Source organism: Ursus arctos, chromosome X (genome assembly GCF_023065955.2).
Source record: "Ursus arctos isolate Adak ecotype North America chromosome X, UrsArc2.0, whole genome shotgun sequence".
Taxonomy (NCBI): domain Eukaryota; kingdom Metazoa; phylum Chordata; class Mammalia; order Carnivora; family Ursidae; genus Ursus; species Ursus arctos.
In genome coordinates this window covers 25,508,770-25,527,310 of record NC_079873.1, presented here as the reverse complement: position 1 = coordinate 25,527,310, position 18,541 = coordinate 25,508,770, and the positions used below count along the sequence as shown (strand labels likewise).

At 42.2% G+C, this 18,541-nt stretch overlaps 1 long non-coding RNA gene across 1 annotated transcript in view; it reads right to left on the bottom strand.

The window, feature by feature from the left end:
• Positions 1-1,784: 1,784 nt before the first annotated feature.
• The window catches only part of LOC113265841 (uncharacterized), a 40,952-nt gene continuing 24,195 nt past the window's right edge, over positions 1,785-18,541 (bottom strand). Inside the window, exons 7-9 of the long non-coding RNA XR_006411120.3 lie at positions 11,969-17,901; positions 9,180-9,279; positions 1,785-2,159 (exon numbers count right to left, since the gene is read on the bottom strand). This is a non-coding gene — a long non-coding RNA (uncharacterized LOC113265841). The remainder of the gene's footprint in view (positions 2,160-9,179; positions 9,280-11,968; positions 17,902-18,541) is intronic.

Below are 18,541 nucleotides of genomic sequence, written 5' to 3'. Positions count from 1 at the left end.
GCAAGGTCGGACCTGAGTCCAACAATCCGTGTCTTCCAAGTCATCCAGAAGATTCTGATGCATGCCAGAGTTACAGAGCCATCGTCTCCTTTCTTCTCACTACCATAGCAGCCTAACTCTATTTAAATGATCTGGGCCCCGGGGGCGCCTGGCTGGCTCAGTCCAAAGAGCATGCGACTCTTGATCTCGGGGTCGTGAATTCGAGTACCACGTTGGGTATACAGATTATTTTTTCCAAAATTAATTTTAAAATTAATTTTAAAAAATTATCAGGGACCCACTCAGACCCATGAATCAGGACAACTGGGGGCAGAAAAATGCTCATCTGATCCATGAAGGGGTATGAATGAGAATGCATCGAAGAGCTGCTTGCCATGGAAGGATTTAGAAAAAAAAAGTATCAACCATGATACACTGGATAAGCAAAATGTGTGCCGTCATACTGCAGTTAGAAGCAAGGATCTAGGGGCGCCTGGGTGGCTCAGTCGTTAAGCGTCTGCCTTCAGCACAGGTCATGATCCCAGGGTCCTGGGATCGAGCCCCCCATAGGGCTCCCTGCTCAGCGGGAAGCCTGCTTCTCCCTCTTCCACTCCCCCTGCTTGTATGCCCTCTCTTGCTATCTCTCTCTCTGTTAAATAAGTAAATAAAATCTTTAAAAAAAAAAAAAAAAAAAGAAGAGGAAGAAGCAGCAAGGATCTAGAGGGGTGCATGGGTGGCTCAGCCAGTTAAGTGCCTGACTCTTGATCTCAGCTCAGGTCTTGATCTCAAGGTCATGAGTTCAAGCCCCGCATCGGGCCAGTGTGGAGAATACTTAAGAAAAAAAAAAAAGGCAAGGAACTAGATGTACCATAGAGCAATGTGACAAGAGCAGAAAAACAAAGAGCCTTTTACTGTGAGAGATGTGATTTAGAGCACAATACCACTTATGTAAAATTAACATGAATATGTTTTTAAATACTACGTTTTCTTTTCAAATAAAGATCCATGAATAGAGAGGGGAGCAGAGTTGAAGTAGAATGGGGGTGAGGACCAGAGATAAAGGGGAAAACACTGGTAAACAATGAGACAAACAAGTAAGCATAAAAGGGAAGAACTTTGCCCAGACAGAGATGACAATACGCTTTGAGTTGAGGAACACGATTAACTCAACTCCAACACGAGGTCCACTAGTTGGCAGGGTGTGTAGAAATCTCTGCAGATGTTGTCAGGAAATCTATTGCGAACAAGACCCCCAGATGAGTCCGCTGCATACCGCCAACATCCTTAATTCCAAAGCGTTCTTATTTTTCAGCACTTCCTTGATTTGGCCGCTACTCAACTCCCCAGTCACCCTGGCTTACATGTAGCAATCCAGTAACATAGCAAATGTCATGAAGTGTCCCACCCCCCCACATCTTATTCATGCTGTGGCTCCTGCCTGGAGCACTGCTTTGTTGTGGTTTTTTGTTGTGCTTTTTTTTTTTTTTTTTTTAAGTAATCTCTACACTCAGCATGGGGCTGGAACTTCCAACCCAGAGATCAAGAGTCAGATGCTCTACCAACTGAGCCAGCCCCTGAAACATTCTTTTTATCTTTCTTCACCTGGCTAACTCTTACTTATTCTTTTCAACTCAGCCCAGGTACGGTCTCATCGGGAGAGCGTCTTGACCCCTCTGACTGGGTTAAGTTGATCCCCCTGGCATTCACAGCACTGGGTTACTCGGTGGTTGCGTATAATGCTGAAATCATTGATTTGTGTGTTTTTAAGCCTCTCCGGCCCAAGGACTCGCTCTTACCACCTTTTGTCCCTCAGCGCCTGCTAACACGGTGCCTGTGATTCGATAGGTTTTCAAATGTGGTGGGGCTTACCCAGCACCAGGAATATTATTTACGTGCTCATTCACTTACACAAGACGTTGTTCAGAAAGGACTGAAGGCAGCACTCGAGAACTAAACTTCCGAGAAAGAGAACGTGGCGCTTCACCGTAACACCCACCGGCCACATCAGCCCGCCGCCGCCGCCGCCGCGAGGATCCATCATGGCTGCCGGTCCACACAGCCCGAGATCCGAGCAGGAGCCGGAGTTCCGGCTGCGGCTGGTTGCCGGAAGATCTCCATCCCTGCCTGCTACTGCCATCTCCAGGGGACTGCTTGATTTTCAGCCAGCTGCAGGACGCCAGCTGCCGGGAGAAAGCCACAGCTCTGGGTAAAATCGCCTCCATCAATTAATGGAAAGACAGCTGGTTCTTCCCGCTTCTTTTTCAGGTCTCTGAGAGATGTTGCACAGCCCTGTCTCTTCCGGTCAGGTAGAGACCAGAGACCGTTTTACGCTGCTTCCTCATCTACATCAAATAATTTCTGAATTTAGAGCCTCACAAGAAAACTCCGAAATAGAGACTGCCTTTACAAAATCAGGGACTTACATGATGGATTGATGCAGAAAATCGTAAAGTTCATTAGAAGATTCACAAACCCTCCACCGAGAAAACATTTGCAGTTAATAGTTATGCTCCTTCTCCTCCCACAGAAAGGGAAAGAAATGTTTTATTTAAATCAATGTTATGAAAGTTACAAAACAAAAAAACAAACCCGGAAACACTGAGTCTAAAATGAATTGCCTCTTATTTCCAGGCTGTTTTTCAGTCTTAGATCATTACCTTTCTAAAAGAATCATCATAAAGGATAGGTTATTTGTTTTAACAGACAAAATCATACTTGCTTAATGATAGGAAACATGGTTTGGTAAAAGCCAAATTCAATGAGCTAAAACCACCTTTCTTGTAATTTGTAAGGTACTATCTCACAATGAATCAAATAATCAAGGGGAAAAAAACAATCAAGAAAAAAACTGGGATACTCGCTTAAGCAGGATTTCTCAGCCTCAACACTATTGATATTTTGGGTGGGATCCTTCTTTCTTGCCGGGTGTGGGGGCCGTTCCACGTGTTGTAGGATGGTTAGCAACATCCCTGGCCTCTGCCCGCCAAACGTCCACCCACCCTCAGTCACTGACAATCGAAATATCCCCTGGGTGAAGGAGGGGAGCAAAATCACCCCCCGTCAAGAACCTCTGCAGTTGGGGCAGACACAAAGCCATTCACAGGTAAGATCCAGATTAGAGTCTGTAAATTAGAACATGACACAGAATACCCAAACCTCTCCCCTGGTCCAAACCCCAAGGATTGGTCTTCCCTAATACAAAGGTGTCAAACTTGCCATATATTTGGGAGCAGATCCTTTTCTAGTAGCATTTCAAAATCTAGCCAAGATATATCTGAGAGAGGAAGTCTATCTTGCAATAATTAACATGTTCTTTCACTCGAAAAACGGACCCTTCAGTTTTGGACTCTAACAGAACACTACCCAAGGACAACGAAGGAGCTGTGTTGACCTCAGTGAACAGGCTTAACCATTCTTGACCAGAGCTCATTAGCAATTTATAATGCGGCAACTCTTCATTAAGTGGTTGCAGTGGGCAGCATGATGCTCCCCCACAAAGATGTCCAGGTCCTAATTCCCAAGCCTGTAAAGCAAAAGGAACTTTGCAGATGTGATTACGTCAAAGATCTTGAGAGGGAGGGGCGCCTGGCTGGCTCAGTGGGTACAGCATGTGACTCTTGATCTCGGGGTGTAAGTTCAAGCCCCACGTTGATGTAAAAATAAAAATTAAAAAAAAAAATCTTAAGATGGAGAGATTATCCTGTATTATCCAGGCAAGCTCAAGGTAATGGTAAGGGTCCTTATAAAGGAAAGAAGGGGGAGGTCCTTACAAAGGAAAGGGAAGGCTATGTGATACCCCAAAACAGAGATCTGAGTGATGTGATTGCTGGCTTTGAAGATGGAAGGGGCCTGGAGCCTAGGAATGCAGGAAGCCTAAAAACTGAAAAGGCAAGGAATAGATCCTCTCCACCAGAAGGAATGAGACTCTGACCTTCAGGACGGCAAGAAATACATCTGTTTATTTAAGCCACTAACGTTGTGGTAATTTGTTACAGCAGCAAATAAAATCCACCAGGATTTGCAGTGAAAATCCAACAAGAAGATTATGATCTGTAAAGCCAGAAGGCCATTCCATGGTTTCAGTAAGCATAATTAATATTTTTTAGCATAATTAATATTTTAAACCATAGTTAAAGATCTTGGACAATACAACAATGCATTACCTCTCCCTGAGAATAGATGAGAATATCCAGCTCTTAGATGTTAGACGCTAGTCCAAATGTATTACGATGTATTAATTCATTGAATCGTCATAACAATATTGTGATGAAAATACTTTGAGGATTTCCATTTTTCTAATAAGAAAACCAGGATCCAGAAAGGTTAAGTATGTAACCATTTCAAGCTCGCACAGCTAAGAAATGGCAGCACTGGGCTTCAAAGCCAGGCATACCTTCTTCAAAATCCAAATAAACGCCATCCAGAGCAGTTCCATGAAGTTTGAGGGTGGAATGTTTACAAAACAACCCCCTCCAATCTCATACTTCTACACCCAAAGAGGGGGCTTGTCCAGACGCACTAAGGCACCTGCCTTTGCAAGTGTAGGGATGTCTGCTGTTTTGCCCAGCCAGCATTCCTGCCACCTTATTTATTTGTTTCTTTGTTCATTCGTTTATTTATTTTGCAATCTCGACACCCAACGTGGGGCTCGAACTCATGATCCTGAGATCAAGAGTTGCTTGCTCTCCCGACTGAGGCAGCCAGCCAGGCAGCCCCCTGCCCCCTCATTGGGAGGATAGTATCGCAAATGTCCTTAGGCAATCACCCCCTCCCACACTGCCTACAGTCTCTCTGGACTGTCACTCAAGATGCCCTTCCCTTTTTCCAGCCAATTTGACACAAGCCAGACCAAGGCAATCCCCCCCCCTCTGGAATGTGGAGAGATTCTCCTGAATTCCCCGCTCCCTCATTCCTGGAGTGTCCCTGGTTCCTGTTTTTTCTAAGGCCTGCTAGTTCAGCTTTTTTCTGTTTTGCTGAGCCACCCCTTATCTTTCCAACAAAGTCCTTTATCATTTAAGGGTACGGGAGTCAGTTACTTTCCTTCCAAATAAAAAAATCTACCTGAAACTGAGCCTTCCAGAGACTCCTTACGTGTTCAGAACCCTAGCTGGGAGGTGCCTCACCCAGCACCGGAGAAGAGCTGGCGCACTGTCTCCTGGCCCTAGAGCAGGCGGAGCACGGAAGCTGCGCGAGGACAGCCAGAGCTCCCAGTGAGGGAGGCTGCGGACTCCAGGGCCACGCGAATAACGTAAAGCTACCGTCCACTCATCACTCAGAGGGGGTTTGGGAGGTAGACCGTGTATCCTTAGCGATTAGTGTTGCATAGACTATGTATCTAGACTGAACTGTGAGCGATCATTGGACCAACCCAGCACCCGCCAGTGTGGACACGAACAAGGGATACACTGAACCTAGACGACACAGAAGTTGAGGTGAGGACCCCACCAGCATAATGAATCCTTTTCTTGCCATCACATGGCTGTCGTAAGCTGTCTCGATCCAGGGGACACTAGGCCACCACCGCAGTCAAGATATTGTTGACAGAGTTGGCAAATCAAATAAGGATTACTTCCAATAGAATGCTACCTTAACAGGGCTTATTTCTTTTCTAGTTACCATACAAAAGTAGGACATGAATAGAACTCATTTTGGATACCCGAGGCTTCAGCAACCCTAGGCATCATCTCGATCTAAAAATGTTTCATTGCGATGCGTTTTCCCTCCGCAGGACCTGTTACACACACGCACAGCTCAAAGTCCACAGCCTCCAAACCCTCGACGTTAAAATAAAAACTGAGATCAGCAGTAGCTTCGCTGACCTGATTTTAACAGGTCTTAAAGTCACTTTCAGTTGTCAAAACTTTTTTAATTACAAAAAGCTACATTTTTCCAATAAACGAAATGTCAAACATTTTGAGATTGCCTGAGGCAGATTTTTTAAAGTATTGTGGGTTTTTTTTTTTAACTTTCCATTCGTGACTGATTCAGGGACATTAAAGTCCTTATGTGTACTGTCATCACCCCCTCATCTTTTACAACAATTTTGTCCTAGATTCAGCCTATAGAACACAAGTTTTACTGTCACTCTTTAAGAATGTCACTGAGAAGTCATTCTACTTCTCTGAGAGAGCTAACTCCATGATTAGTAGATCTTATGAAAAAAAAACTCCTGTGTAGTCTTTTGACTGAAAGTCATGCATTTCTAGGGACATTAAGGGAACAAAAGCAAATTAAGAATGCATGCAGATTTCAATTTGTTGTTGTTGTGGTTACGAAAATAGATTGCAGTGGGTCTGCATTCAACAACCATCAGGGGCTTGTTTGTTTACCTTCCTAGTACTTACAGATCCTCTAACTGGAAGTTTGCACCTTTTGACCCTCTTCATCCAATTCCTACATTCCCCACAACCTGCCTCTGGTAACAAATCTGATCTCTTTGTCTATGAGCTTTTCAAAACAATTCCATGAGCCTGGGTGGCTCAGTCGGTTGAGTATCCCACTCTTGACCTCAGCTCAGGTCTTGATCTTGGGGTCATGAGCTCAAGCCTCATGTTCGGCTCCACGCTGAGTATGGAGCCCGCTTTTAAAAAAAAAAAATCCATGTGTAAATGAGATCATACAGTGTTTTTCTTTCTCTGTCTGACTTATTTCAATTAGCATAATGCCCTCAAGTTCCATCCATGCTGTGGCAAATGTCAGGATTTCCTTTATTATGACCGAATCATATACGTATGCCTATCTCACATTTTCTTTATCCATTCATTCATTGAGGGACATTTAGGTTGCTTCTGTGACTTGGCTATTATAAATAATGCTGCTGTGAACACGGAAATGCAAATAGCTCTTCGACATGGTGTTTCCATTTTCTTTGGATATATTCCCAGAAGTGGAATTGCTGGCTCAACAGTCATCAGATTTGACTTCTCATCAAAGCATACCCACTAATTAGGTATGTATCAGGATAGATCGCAAAAAATCTCCCCAGTCCCTTGCCTTTCCCTGTTTCAGCTTCTACCATCAAAAAGTGCAGTACCTCCCTGCCCTTAAAATCATAGCTGTTCTCAAGATTTGCTTTGGCTGCAAGAAGGTGGCTAAAGCGACATCATGTGAGTTGTAAGTCTTGGCCTGAAGGGGCATTGCAACTTCCCCTCTTGTTGCTTTTGGAATCTGACATCACTATGTGAATAGACTTGGACGAGTTTACTGGAGGTTAAGAGGCCATGTAGAGAGGTGCTGTAGCCACTCCAGCCATCCCAACCGGAGTTCCAGACACACAAGTGAGCCCCGTCGAGAAAAGCTGAGCCTGGTTCGGGTTACAAAACTGCCATCAGAATGACGAGCCAACCGCGCTCAGCTCGGAGTCTGCTTGAGATTCTCTCTCCCTCTGTCCCTCCACTCATGCACTCTCGAGCTCTCTCTCTCTAAAATAAATAGATCAATCTTTAAAAAAAAAATAACGATGAACCAAATAAATGGTTATTTTAAGCCACTGTTAGGGTATTTGTGATGTAGCAAAAGCTAACTTGAATAGTGGCCCTTAAACAGAACACTTAAGTTCTCTGGGCTCTGTAAAAGGAGGAGACTGAAGCAGCCCTAGAATTTTCTCATTGTAAAAACGTTCTTGGTGATATATTTACTACCCTGTTTACTCCAGAGCACCCAAGCGGAAGGAAGCTAACAAGAAGACTGACACAATTGTACACAAGGATTCAAGGTGTGAAGCATAGCACAGTATGTGAAAATGTTGGTAAACATTAAAACATTCTACAAAATTAAGCTGTCATTGTAATTACACACACATCAGGAGTACAAGTTAGCCTAAGGAAAATACATGAAGACCAGCACAAAACCGGGGAGGGGTACTCTATCTCCAAAGCAGCCTGGAAAATGTGAAGATGGAATTAGTGGTGATGGAGCACCCACAATGTTCCTCGTGACTTACGGACATTAGCTCGTTTAACCCTCAAAGTGACCCCATTAAGTGGTGTTATTATCAACCCATCTTACAGATGGGAAAACTAAGGCTTGGAGGTGGTAAATAGTTTGCCTAAATTCAAAAAGAATAAGATATACAAAGGAGGGTATGAACACAGGCCACTGGACTTCAAACCCTCTAGCATTCCTTTGCTTTCACTAACGTAGCTCTTGCCACCCAGCAGAGAAAAACTTAATCATCATTAAACATTTTTCTCACTCTTTACTGTCATGCTTATAAATAAAAATGACCTAAGAGGATTATCCATGCACTCAAGATCTTATTGTCCCAAAACATCTTCTGTTAATTTCGGGACATTTTTTCCCCCATCTGTTTTCTCTACACTGGGTTTTTCTTTAATCAGGTAAAAAAGCATTTTTATTGTATTTTTTAAAAATCGTGCATGTCATATATGAACATACGTTTACTATAAAAAGTTAAATAGGGGTGCCTGGCTGCCTTACTCAATAGATCATGCCACTCTTGATCTCAGGGTCGTGAGTTCAAGCCCCACAATGGGTGTAGAGTTTACTTAAAAAAAAATTATATATATATATATATATATATATATATACACCAACACATGCTTATTATGAAAATTCAAACAGGGGTGCCTGCCTTGCTCAGTCGGTGGAGCATGCGACTCTTGATCTTGGAGTTGTGAGTTTGAGCCCCTCGTTGGGTGTAGAGATTACTTAAAAATAAAAATCTTAAAAAAAAAAGTCAAAGAATCAAAGGCTTACAAGATTTTTTAGAAAGGATCAATTTGGTGTATACTCTTACAAACACATATTACATAAAAGATTCTATTGCATTATAATAAATTATTTCTTACTCATATGCAGATATTATATATTTTTGTTTTACATATATGGGATAATTCTAAATATATTTGTTGCAACTTTCTCTTTCATTTACCAACATGTCCTGGAGATCTTTGCATATCAGGACATAGAGATCCGCCACGTTTTTTAAAACTATGCAAAGGGTGCATGTACCATGTTTTATTCAACACTCTCTTATCTGTAGACACTTAGCCTGTTTTTAATATTTTACTGCAACAACATAATTATGCACATACTTTTTTTAAAAAGTGCCTCGGCAAATATAATTACACATACACTGTTATAAACATGAGAGCATTTCTATTTATAGATATGGCCATAGTTTTAATCTTCAAAAATACTATCCTCCCCCTGAAAAAGAAGTGTATAAAAAGGGGCACCTGGGTTACTCAGTTGGTTAAATGTCCAGCTCTTGGTCTCAGCTCAGGTCTTGATCTCAGGGAAGTGAGTTCAAGCCCTGCATTAGGCTCCTCGCTCCTACTTAAAAAAAGAAAAAAAAATTTACTATCCAAAAATAAATATTGTTCCAAAGAGGGTATGAGGGTCCATTTCCACCACTCTAGTGAATACTAGATACACATATTTTTTTCCTAATCTGATTAGAGACTGATTATTATTGCTTAATTTACATTTCTCTGATTTCAACCAAGTATTATTTCTTATGTTCATTGGACATCGAATTCTCTTCTTCAATGAATTATTAATTTATTTCCTGTATTCGATTTTAATTGGATTGTTTTTCTTTTGTATACACACACACAAACACAAAGTGGATATCGAACCTTTGATATATATATTTAAAATATATTCCCATCCTGTTGCTTATCTTTTATCTTGGTTTATGGTATATTTCAATGTATAAAAATGTTAAATTTGCACATACTCAAATATGTCAGTATTGTCCTTTCTGGACTCCAGGTTCTTCAAAATAATTTTCCCCACTCAGATTGTGTGTGTGCGAGTCTTGGTGTACTTTTAGTACTTCCTAAGGTTTTATAACATTCAGGTATTTCATTCATCTGGAATTCATTTTGTATTTGATGTAGAAGGGCTCTACATTTTTTTTTTAAGATTTGATTTATTTACTTGAGAGGGAGAGAGCGCACTTGCGTGAGCCCACGGTGGGGGCTGGGGGGACAGAGGGAAAGGGACACGCAGACTTCCCGCTGACAAGGGAGCCCAATGTGGGACTCTACCCCAGGACCCTGAGATCATGACCCGAGAATTGCTGGTTTTCATAACACCATCGCCTATGATGCCAATGCCAAAGCATTTTTATTATTTTAGCTTTATAACATGTTTTATGTCTGGCAGAGCAAGTTGCTCTTCATTATTTCTAGTTTTCAAAAACCTCTTTGTTATTCTTGTATGTTATCTCTTTTACATTAAATTTAAAATCACCTTATCAAGATTCTAATTAACATTGCATTAAATGTATAGGTTAATTCTGGGGGAAAATGACAGTTCTTTGTAGTAGGCAGATTAATGTCCCCCCAAAGATGCCCATGTCTTAAAGCCTGGAGCCTGTTAATATGTTATATTACATGGCAAAGGGCAATTAAAGTTGCTGGTGGAATGAAGGTTGCTAATCAGCTGACCTTAAGATAGATTTTTCTGGATTCTTTGGGTAGGCCAAATGCAATCATATGCGTCCTTAAACGTCAAAGAGGAAGGCAGAAAAATAGAGTCAGAGGGAGATACGATTATGTAAGAGGAGTCAGAAAGGTGCCGCGTTGCTGGCTTTGAGGATAGAGGAAGGAGACCATGAGCAAAGGAATGCAGTGGCCTCTAGAAGTGGGAAAAGGCAAAGAAATGGATTCTCTCCTGGAGCCTTCAAAAAGGAATATAGCCCTGCGGACACCTTAATTTTAGCCCCTTGACAACCATGTTGAACTTCTAAGCTGTAGAGATATAAGATAATAAATTTATATTGTTTTAAGGCCCTAAAGTTGTAGTAATTTTAGGGGTGCCTGCCTGGCTTAGTCGGAAGAGCATGCAAATCTTGATCTCAGGATCATAAGTTCAAGCCCCATGTTGGGTGCAGAGATTACTGAAAAAACAAAAATGAAAAAAACCTTGAAAATAAATAAATGAAAATGAACCCACAGTAATTTTTTACAGCAGCAACAGAAAACTAATACACTGTACAATGCTGCAATTTCTGTGACTGTTGGGATATTTGGTTGCAAGCAACAGAAATACACTCTAACTTAAATACAAAAGGAGTTTATTGAAATGGTATTAGAGATCTTACAGAATTCACAAAACTTTGGAAAACCAAGGTCTGGAAGTAAAGCAAGAGAGGCCAGACAGCAAGATGCATAACTGGAGTTTTTGGGTCAGTGTTCCAACAAAAAAATCAGAAACCATTCTGGGTATTCAAGCAGAGAGAGTTTAATACAAGGAATTGGTTACATGGGTGTCGAAGTGCTGAAAGAGCAAAATGAAAAAGGAGGCCGAAGAAAAAGGGAGAAGCAGCAACTATGCAGAGGACTGTTAGAGATCAGTCTGGTAGCACTGCCCCCGGGCTGGAGCCCATGAGCCTGCACTCACCATGGAGCTTCTGGAGACACCACCGTTGCTGCTACTGCTGTTAAAAATGCACTATGGCTGAGCAGGAAACCAGCATCCCACACTCTCGCTAATGCTTCTGGAGCCCAGAGATTTCTACGGTGACCCTCAGTTCTTTTCTCTGGTGGTGCGCCTGTCAGAGACTTCCTTCAAAGGTGGGAAAAAAAGCCTTCTCCACTGCCTTAAAATTTTCCATCAGTATTTGCCATCAGCAAAATCTAACAGAAAGTCAGTTGGGTGGCCTGGGTGGCTCAGTCAGTTAAGCATCTGCCTTCGGCTAGGTCACGATCCCAGGGCCAGCAGGGAGTCTGCTTCTCCCTCTCCCTCTCTCTCTGCCCCTGCTCATGCGCTCTCCCTGATTATCTCAAATAAATAAATAAATAATTTAAAAAGAAAGAAAGAAAGAAAGAAAGAAAGAAAGCAAGCCAGTCGGCTAATAAGGGAGTTTGAGGAATGTAGTGTGCAGGGTTTTAAGCCCAGCAGTATAGGAGAGAAAAATGACAAGTGAGTGTAGAGCTGTGAGATAACGAACATAGAAATAGTAGAGTTAGCCCATTTCTATTGCTGTGTTACAAATTATCACAAATATAGCACCTACATGTATTAACTGATGCTTTCCCTGGGTCAGGAGACTAGGCATGGCATAACGGACTCCTCCACTCAGGACTCTGATCCAGGTGTTGGCCCCAGGCTGTGAGCTCATCTGAGCCTCCAGGTCCTTGTCCAAGATCACCTGGCTGTTGGCAGAATTCAGCACCTTGTGGTTGTAGGGACTGAGGTCCCTGCTTTCTCGCTGGCTATTGGGCCAGGGGCTGCTCCCACCTTCTAGCTTCTTGCTCTGTGGCCCACTCACCGTTCAGCAGCTGCTTCTTCAAGGCACCAGGAGAATGTCTTTCATGTGACATAATCAAGGGAGTGACTATCGCCTCACATTCGCGTTATTCTATCGGCGCAGAGAAAGTCAGTTTCCACCGCCACTCAAAGGGAAGGGATTGTCCAAGGCTGTGACTCGTTGGAGGGTCACCTTAGGGTGAGTTCACCGTAGTCAGGATGTAGATGCTTCTGCCTGCAGGCACACCACGGATGCTGAGTTCTTATGACCACCGTGCCTGTGAAGAGTTTGTCGACTTTTCTGAATCTTGGTGTCACTCCATCGAGATGAAGGAGGGTGGCATTCATTGGGTGAACCTGGTCATCTTCTCACTCATCCCCTCCCTAGATAATGATGGGAAGCAGCATTTCCCTCCTTTATTTTTCACAGTGGTTCCATCAATGGTACACAAAAGAGAGTTTCCCTCCCAAATAGAAAAGTGTCTTCTTGGATGCCCACTTGCTATATCCCTCCATTTATTCAGGTCTTCTTCCGGAACATAACATAGTGTTGTAGTTGTATTCATAAAAAACTTGTATGTTTTTGATAGATTTTTTTTAAGTAGTCATTTTTTTTTTAAGATTTTATTTTTAAGTAATCTCTACATCCAACGAGGGGCTTGAACTTACAACCCCGAGATCAAGAGCCACATGTTCTACCGACTGAGCCTGCCAGGCACCCGTTTGCTAGATTCTTTTTGATTAATCCAGAATTTCAGTTGCAGATGACAGGAACCAGAGCACAGGAGCTAAAAGAAACAATAAAATATATTGGCCCATTTATTGAGAATACCAGGGATGGAACTAATTTAGAGACTCTAAGAACTCTTGAGAGAAAGGAGGGAGGGAGAGAGAGATAACTAGACATAGAGACAGAGACAGAGACAGAAATAGAAAGATGAAGATGACGATAGATAACAGATATATCCTGCCTACAATCCCTCCAAGCCCAGAAGACCTTCTTCCATGAGATAGGGAAATATGTGACTTAACTGCACAAAGGTAATAGACAGGAAATTCACAGTCCCAAAATTTGAATGCATAAAAATGTAACTTCTAAATATAATGTGCCAATATTTTACTAGAAGTAAAGTAAAGAAAACTCATTAATTACATGAAATAATTTCTCAGGGTTTAAGAGTCATCACTATAGAAATCTTTCAGTAATTAATCTGTTTTAAAGATATTTTATCTAAAAGAATTAAACTTTCCAATAACCTAAAAAATGTAACCTTTTTTCTTTCTGCTTAACTATATTTAATTTAGTTATTGAGTCCCCAAGGCAGTCAGCAGTATAAAGCTTTATCTTGCCAATCCAAGGTAATTCAGTCATTTCCAGATTAAAACTCGGACACTTGTGAGTAATTGAGTCCTCTCATCCACCTTGTCCTCAGAAATAAGCTAAGTTCTTTCCAGGTGACTTACTACAAATTAGGCTGCAATGGGAACAGGGTCTCTAAATACAGAGGTCCTGTCTTTTACCCAGAATTCATTGGAACTCGCTCATCTGGTCTTTGTCATTGAGTTCTGGCATTGCTCAGGTCCGTAATCTCATCATGGCCTGCAATGACCAAGACGCAACCCTCATTCTTCTCCATCTTGACCCCAGGCACCTCAGAGAGAGCGTTAGCGCTCTCAGAGGTTTAGGAACACTCAGCTGCTTTCCCCACAACAGGCTGATGTACACGGGCCCCTGGGAGGCTGACATCAGGTACATCTGCTGGGAGACCTGTCTCAGCATCAGGATCTTCTGTTCTGGTGCTCTGACAAATGAAAGGCTTCTCTTAAAGGTTTGCAGTCTCCTGGCTACACTTGAGATGCGGGACACACTTTCTTCCCCCCTCAGATCCCATCAGAGGCTTGCATCACTTCCTCTCACCCCAGACCCATCCCAGAGAGCGACAGCCAGACCCCACTGCTCTCCTAGGGGCTCTCACTTATCTCTAACTCCCTCATTTTCCTTTCAAATTCCACTCCTTCCTCACCCTAATGGAATCCCTACCTGGTCTGGGGCAGGAATTATTCTTACTTTGCTGTGTACAGCCCTCCTGTTCTACTTCACTTAGGAAGTCACAAAATGAGTAAAATGGGAAAAATGCTCTTTGAAAATTCCAAAGCTCTTTTAAAAAAAAAATCAGACATTTCAGCTAATGTCTTTATAATAAATAATACCCTCTTAGCTAGAACTTAGGATTTCTTCAAACTTATAAGGTTAAAAAAAAGGGGGGGGGACAAAGCAGTTCCCAACTGATCATCTTAAAATCTGAATTTACAAAGTTTCTGGACATGATATTCTTTAACAAAATATCTTCTTTCTCCAGGGCATGACTCCTTTTTGCAGAAATTTGCATTAGCTATAATAACAGCTGATTTTACTTTTAGGTATCAAAACTAGATTTAGATTTCATTTTTCTTCTTATGTCACACGCAATTATTTATAAGATGACTTCCTCAAAAAACACTGGCCACACTTTAACATATTCACATCACAGTCAGCCCAAACAGCCCATGGCTTTGGAATAAAATAAAGAGGAGAATGTGTGACATTCAACTTGAAATCAGAAATAAAGTGTCCAGGAAGTATTAGAGGGATTCTACACGTTGGGGGAACATTTTTATAAACTTTCTCACTCTTGATCCTGTATCAGGGTATCCCTAGGGTGGTCACACTTACCGTGCTTGATATTTTATGTTTCATTTTTCTACTTTGTACAGTTTTACCTTGATATAAAATCACATGCTGCCCTAAAGAAAAAAAAATGTTACCATAAAGACAATGCATGGAAGGGAGAAGGGCTAGTAGCATCTACCTGATTTACTTTGATGACGACCCTCTATAATAGTAAAAGTAGTAATAATTATTGAAACTTACTATGGGCGAGGCACTGTGCTAGATCTTGCACTTAGATTATCTGGTTTAATCATCAAAGCAACTTCATGAGGTAGATACTCTCATTAACTTTGTTTCATAAATGAGAAAAATAAGAACAAGAGAATTTAAGTAACTTACCCATGATCAATCCCACAAATGAAATATTAGACTAATAAGAGCACCTAACTCATAAGGTTGTTTGAGCATAAAATGAAATTTTCATGTAAAGCAATTAGAATATTACAGAAGCTTAATAAACATTAGCCATTAGGATGAGAAAGAGAAAAAGAAGAGAACTGATCTGCAATGACAGGAAATTCAGTAAAAGCCATGAAAGAAGCAAAAATAAGACACAGAGAGGAAAAAAGAAGTATTAGCAGTCACACCCTGGTTCCAAGTTTTCCTGGGGCCCAGGTACATCCTGGAACTCTGGGAGTCAATAAATGCTCCATTCTGATTAAACTACTGCTATGGTCTGAATGTGTTCCCCCTAAATTCATATGTTAAATCCTAACCCCCAAAGGCGTTGGTATTAGAAGGGGGGGGGGGGGCTTAGGAGGTCATGAGGGAGGAGTCCTCATGAATGGCATTAGTGCCTTTTTTTTAAAAGATTGATTTATTTATTTGAGAGAAAGGGTGCATGTGCACACGTGTGTGAACAGGAGGGAGAGGGGCCAAGGGAGAGGGCGAGGGTGAGACAGAATCTCAAACAGACTCCCCGCTGAACTCAGAGCTGGATGCGCGGGGCTCAATGCCACGACCCTGAGATCATGACCTGAGGCGAAACCAAGAGTCGGGTGCTCAACCGACTGAACCACCCAGGTGCCCCAAGTGTTTGTCTTTCTATCCAAGCTCTTCATGAGGAAATGTGGCTTTCAAGACTCAAAGACAGGTTTTTATCTCCAGCCATGGTGGGATAACTGGGGCTCAACATACTGTCACACCAAAAAGCACTACAAAACTGGTGTAGAATACATGAGACGGTAGCTTTTGGACACTGCGCACCAGCAGTACAAGACCTTAATAAGAACACAAGGAACCCCAATAAGTGAGTCTTACAATCACCCCAAGTGTTCTGCCTAAAGGCAATCTCCAGATCGTGGTGCACAATCCAAGAGACAGAGAGCGTTCAGGAAGAGTCAGGTAGTGAGAGTTTGTGGGGCAGAGTACCAGGAAGAGGGGGATGTGCGGAGAAATAGTTCCAAAGATAAACTTGGGGCCCATCGAGTCTGTTGCTGAATATTAAGCTACACATGCATAGGGTGAAAATACTTGATGCTGGGCATAAGAGAAATTCGAGTTGTAATCTGAGTAATTCCCAGAGGTCACACAGGACTGTGAGATGTTTAAATTCTGACCAGCTAGAGAAATTTCCTCTTGAGCGTCCAGGCCTTCAGTGCAGAGCTCAGATCATGCTTTGGTAGAGAGACTTAACTAGCCCTAGAGTAAAGGCTGTTCCAAATTCACCCTCTTAAAGCTAAAAATAAGCTTCAAAGGGATCAAGATGATCTGTAAGTAGTTTAAGTGACCATCAGGACAATGCCGGACAATTTTTTTAGTTTAAGATTTTATTTTAATTCCAGTTAGTTATGCCCAACGTTTTTTAAAGAAAGACAAGACCTAGCACCCCACAATGTAAAATCATCATGTTCAGCATCCAATTAAAAATGACTGGACACGCAAAGAAGCAGGACAATGTGATCTATAACCAGGAGAAAAAAATCAGTCAGCAGAAACAGAATCGAAAATGACAGCAATGCTGGATTTAGTGGAAAGGACTCTAAAACAGCTATCACGTGGTGCCCGCCTGGCTCAGTCAGTAGAGCATGCAACTCTTGATCTTCGGGTCTTGAGTTCAAGCCCCATGTTGGGCACAGAGGTTACTTAAAAAAATTAAAAGATAAAATAATCCTTGGGACATCTGGGTGGCTCAGTCAGTTAGGCATCTGCTTTCAGCTCAGGTCATGATCTCAGGGTCCTGGGATCAAGCCCCTCATCGGGCTCCCTGCTCAGTGGGGAGTCTGCTTCTCCCTCTGCCTCTGCCCCCCACTCATGCTCGCTCTCTCTCTCTCTAATAAATGAATTAAATCTTTAAAAAAACTAAAAAACTAAAAAAGATAAAATAATCCTTAAAAATAAAGATAAAAGCACAGAAACTGGGGCGCCTGGGTGGCTCAGTCGTTAAGCGTCTGCCTTCGGCTCAGGTCGTGATCCCAGAGTCCTGGGATCGAGCCCCGCATCAGGCTCCCTGCTCCACTGGGAGCCTGCTTCTTCCTCTCCCACTTCCCTTGCTTGTGTTCCCTCTCTCGCTGGCTGTCTCTCTCTCTCTGTCAAATGAATAAATAAAATCTTTTAAAAAAAAGCACAGAAACTTTTTAAAAATAAATAAAACAGCTATTATAACTATGTTCAAGTATTAAAAGGAAAACATGAGCCTAGTGAGAGGAGAAATGAAGGCCAAGATAAATAACCAGACAGAATTTCTAGAGATGAAAAGTACACTCTCTGAGAGGAAACATTATAGGTACTGAAAAGAAACTCAATAGGACAAAATAGGCTGAACCCATTTTCCAAAAGGACCAGTTCCTTGGAAGATAGCACTGAGGATTCACATAGAATGCAACACTGAGGGGCGCCTGGGTGGCTCAGTGGGTCGAGAGTCTGCCTTCGGCTCAGGTCATGGTCTCAGGGTCCTGCGATCGAGTCCCGCATTGGGCTCCCTGCTCCGCAGGGAATCTGCTTCTCCCTCTCCCTCTGCCACTCCTCCTGCTTGTGCTTTCTCTCTCTCTCTGTTAAATAAATAAATAAAATCTTTTAAAAAAATGTAAGTGTATCAAATCCACACATTGTACACCTTAAACTTACACAATGTTCTGTGTCCATTATGTCTCTGTAAAGCTGGGGGTGGGGAGGGAGGAGAAGAAAAGCCTTCCACATGACCTTCCAAAGATCTACTCTCTGTTTTCTAGGTCCCTGTGATCTCTGTGATCTTCTACTGGAACGGCTGTAGCCAGCCAGAAGATAAGGAAAGACAGTGTGTGTGGATAAGACATGCCAGCTCTTAACTGCCTCCTATCAGAAGTGACAGATCACTCCCAATTCACATTACATTGGCAAGGGCTACAGGTCACGTGGCTCCGCTCAGCGGCAAGGCGACTGGGAAGTCTAGCTTAGCTCTGTGCCTAAGAGAAAACTGAGCTGTTAATCATGAAGCCAGTCTCTGCCACAGCTACCAAAGAGAAAACAAAACAACAGGTTATCTGCACCAGAATGACAGTCTGACAGCAGCCTGCAAAACTGTAATTCAAGAAAGTTTAACACAGACTCTCGGACTACCCCTCAAATAAATATTAAAGGAAAAATTTCAGCAACAAGAGAATGAAACCAAAGGGAAGAAATAAGGGGGAAAAAACAACATTAATCATGGGA